General features: G+C 36.1%; 1 pseudogene; it reads right to left on the bottom strand.

The window, feature by feature from the left end:
• Window positions 1–489: 489 nt before the first annotated feature.
• LOC114276919 (L-type lectin-domain containing receptor kinase IX.1 pseudogene) lies at window positions 490–4,321 on the bottom strand (annotated as a pseudogene).
• Between the last annotated feature and the right edge of the window lie 403 nt (window positions 4,322–4,724).

Genomic DNA, 4,724 nt, shown 5'->3' with positions numbered 1-4,724 from the left:
AACTCCTATTATAACTCACATTCTGTTTTGTGGCATGAGATTCACTACTATTCGGATATGGTTGTGTTTGAGAAGTATTGTAATTGATGAAAGAGATAAGACGTATGATTTTACGTTAGAAGATAGGTAAACAATAAAGAGACTTGAGAGACTTGATTCCAAGATAAGGAATAACCAGTTACGAGGAAAGATCCGGTCATACATTTATTTGGAATGTGACCAAATTTCCATTGTAGACTTGACCAAGCCATCTGTTAGTGGCGATAGGTAACAACTAAAGAAGAATTTTTAAATTTATTACGTAACTTCATTCAATATAATTAAAAAGTAAAGATTTTTTTGACAAATTAAATCATATATTTTTAATTAAAACTCTCAATTGTTAAAATTTTATCAAAACAGTAGGCCACATTATTGTTTTGATCAAAATTAGAAGCTTAGCAAATGGTAATCGCAACGGTAATGTAAATGAAATAAGTGAACAACTCATTTATGTAATTTTGTAGTCTAATTACTACCATATGAAATTTGAACTCTCATTAATTGATGATTATCTACAGCCTTGTGAAACACAAATCATTACAAGAAGAAAAAGAGATTATTTCATTTTTACCCCTATACTTTGTCACTATTTTCAATGACCCCCCAAACTACTCTTATTTTCATACGTACCCCCATACTATTTAAATTACTATCAATTTTGCCCCTGTCGTTACATTTGAAATGGAAAAAGTTAAAAAAATTTATATTTTAACCCCAAATTTCAAAAGAAAGATGCATACCCATCCCTTTACTAACAAACCACCACCATCACCAACCACCACTTCAAGCCCTTCTATCTCCTTCGTCATAACTCCGTTTCATCTCATTTTTACGTCGTTGGATTCAACTCGCGGTCTAGTTTTCGTATCACATTTCACGCATCTCGTTATAAGACTTTTCTTCTCATTTTTTACTTTTCTTCGAGCCATTCTCTTCACCTCACTTGCTACTTCATTCTTTCGTCATTCTTTCGCCAGTAATGGAGTTCAGCGATGGCGGTGAAGAACAATCCCCCACATACAGAAATCGTTAGGATTGGGACTCTCTCTCACTAAAAAACTAGCTCACACACAGCTAAACTCTCTCTCTCTCTCTCTCTCTAACCTTTGATCATACCTCTGTTATACACACACATACATACATGATATCTATATATAGAGAGAGAGATTCTCACTTCTACATGTCTAATTCAAACCCCACATCTCTGCCTTGAATCATACAGCTCTGATTTCTTCACATAGAAACATTCCATCGCATCCAAAACCATCCCAGCCAAATCTAGAATGAACTAAAGTGCGTTAGGAAGCTCAGTTCTGATCATGGCTCACTCATTCGACTATGTAGTTCCTCAAGCCTAACCCATCCATGTTCTCATAGAAGGCTTTCAGCTTTGGCCAAACTGAGATGAGTGAATCCGATTGCCGGGTTTGATTTAGGGCTTCTTTGGATGGTTGAGATTGAGGGTTTTATTGGGATTGAAGAATAGTTAACTGGGTTTGGAGAAAGGATTGGAGGGAAAAGAAGTGGGAATTGAGGTCGGACCATGAAAGGATGAAAGAGGAGAGAACAGATGAGTAGGATTGAAGATCTTCAAAGGCTTTTTGGAGACTTTCTTTCTTCGAATCGACGAGACTTAGAGCTACCAAGATTGTCTCCATTGTCACCATTTTGTGAAACTTTGTACACAGAGAGAGAGTCTGAGGCAGCGCTTATAGGGCCAAGAAGAGAGGAACGAATTAAAGGAAGAGGAGAGAAGGTGAGTTTAGGTAGGAGAGGGTGTATTTGTGTCTTTCTTTTGAAATTTGGGGCCAAAATATAATTTTTTTAACTGTTTTCGTTTCAAATGTGACAGTAAGGTTGAAATTGATAGTAATTTACATAGTACGGGGGTACGCATGAAAATAAGCGTAGTCTAGGGATCATTGAAAATCGTGACAAAGTATAGGGGTAAAAATGAAATAATCTTGAAGAAAAAAACTGATGCAACTATAAAGAATGAGTTGAATTTAGAGAAATCTGTGTGGAAACTATAGTATTAGCTAGAAGACTAAAATCGACCGGTGTTAGAAAAAGTAATAAAGTTGTTAGAAACCGAAGATGAAGTAGTACTCACTGGAGGCGTAACGTATGTTGGCACAGGCATTTTGGTAGGGAGAATGGGCAATGGAGCTTCAAAATTAAGCACATGAATTGCTTGCCTAATGGAAGGCCGGAGATTGTGAGCGGGGTGAGCACACCAAAGCCCAACAATCATCAAACATTTCATTTCTTCTCGAACAAAATCTGCATATATCTTCGGATCTACTGCTTCAAGAAGCCTATTGGTAGCATAGAGATCCCAAACCCACTTCACCAATATCGTTTGAGTTTCTGGGACCTTCCAATCAAAGGGTTTTCTTCCACAAGCTATCTCCAATGCCACAATTCCAAAACTGTAGACATCTGATTCCTTGCTAGCTTTACCTGTAAATAGGTATTCAGGTGCCATGTATCCCCTGGTCCCTGCCACATTAGTTGTTTTCACATCTTTTCCATGGTCGACAAACCTAGCTAATCCAAAATCTCCAAGTTTAACATTGAAATTTGAATCCAACATCATATTGCTTGATTTTACATCTCTGTGTACTACACATTGCTCCCATCCTTCATGTAGGTAGAGCAATGCCGAGGCCAAGCCTTGTGCAATTTTGTACCTTATTGCCCATGTCAACACGTTATTTTCTTTAAAGAGATGGTTATCTAAGCTTCCATTTTCCATGAACTCATAAACAAGCAAGAGTTCATTTTTGTCATGACACCAACCAAGTAGTTGCACCAAATTTCTATTCCTCAACCGACTAATGATATTCACTTCAGATGCATACTCCTTTATTCCCTGTTTTGATCCCTTTGATATCCTCTTCACAGCAACATAGGAATTCAATTCCCTTGAAAAACCTTTATAAACCCCACCAAATCCTCCCTCTCCAAGCTTCTGTTCGTCCGCAAATTTATTCGTTGCACGTAACAATTCAGCATATGAAAACTTCTTTTGTCCGATACTTGAATCGAATTCATTGTCCATGGCCATATCAGGGCCAGTCTCCCTGTCCTCTTCTGATGCTTTACTTTTATTCCACTTGATGAAGCCAAACAAGGCAAACCCACCAGCCAAAGCAGCTCCAACAATCGACCCCACAACCAGAGCATTTTTGTTGTTTCCACTTTTCTTTCTTGGCCTAGAGGTAGCATTGGGGCTTGGAATGAGACTGGAAGTGGGACTTGGACTGGGACTAGGACTAGTTGTTACATTGAATTGCAAACTCGAATTGAACGACCATGATTTAACAATATGTTGCTCATACAAATCTGATGTTCCAGCTGAGAAACCTATTCTAACCCATTCTGGTAAGTGCTCCCTCAAGTCAACTGAAAAACTAAGACTAGTTTCGATTATGTTATTATCTTTGTATCCAGTGAAAACAACACTCAAATTTTTCGAACTAGAATTATAACTAATCCAAGCTTCATTCTCTTTCCCATACGTTATGTTATTGTACCATACTGCAGTAACATTAGATATGTTAGAATTGATATCAATACCTACATGAGTTGCGTTGAGTGGTTCATTCAAAAGGCTATCCGCATTTACATAGGTATCAAACTCTACAGCAACACATGGAGTCTGTTTGGGGGGGACGATTGGAAGACCGAAGGCATAGCCTGGTGTGAGTTTGGAAGGGGAATTATGAGGAAGAAGGAAGAATGCAAGCCCATCTGCAAAATCCAAGTTTCCTTGTGAATCAATGACAAACGAGAAATGGGTGTTGAAGTCCACCAGTGTTCCAGAAGCTATGTCCCCAAGTTTAAGAGGATCTTTATACGAGGCTCGACCAGCTATCCACGTTTGGTTTGTAGGGGTGATTTGAATGGCTTGGTTGAAAAAGCTAGCTTTTCCTTCTACTATAATGTCGCCATTTTGAAGTGTTGTTTCATTAAAACTTGTGAAGTTGAAGCTGAGTGCAGTTGAATGAAGAAGAAAGTAGTAAAGGGTGATCACAAAGTAGAAGAAGAAGAGAGAACAAAGCTGAATAGGTGATCGGTGGGGGTTCCAAGGCCAATAGTTGCAGACAACCATAGCCATAGCCATATCAATGGTTGGTTGTAAGGAAAATGAATTCTTGATGAATGAGTTTGATCTATAAATTACCAAATAATGTTGGAGATTGGACATTCATTGTTCCAAAGTCTTTGAAAAGTCAGTGTATTTTTTTTTTTCCGAGTAAATTACATTATTTGTTTAAAATACGAATGGTCTCCTGTAATTTTAAAAATTAAATTTCATCTTTGAGATTTTTAATTTCATAACAAATGGATCATTTTATTAATAAATTATCAAATCAATTAATTGTTTTGAATGATATCATAAATATATTTTAATTAATAATTTAAATAATTTTATTATTATATAATAAAGAAGTTAAGAATTTTATTTTTTTAATTAATTTTGTTAAATGAAAAATTCTGACAAGAGGATATTTATAATTTTTCAACTCACATGAGGTAATTTATATTTTAACTAAATCTCACCAAGTATATTTATAATTTACTTATTTTTTAAGACTGTATTTGGAAAAAAAGGAAAATAAGATAAAATAATAATCACATTAATAAAATACAAATTATTATTTTTTTCATCACCG

The sequence above is a fragment of the Camellia sinensis genome, chromosome 12, assembly GCF_055761805.1.
Source record: "Camellia sinensis isolate YWXY chromosome 12, ASM5576180v1, whole genome shotgun sequence".
Classification (NCBI taxonomy): domain Eukaryota; kingdom Viridiplantae; phylum Streptophyta; class Magnoliopsida; order Ericales; family Theaceae; genus Camellia; species Camellia sinensis.
This window is presented reverse-complemented; position numbering and strand designations above follow the sequence as displayed.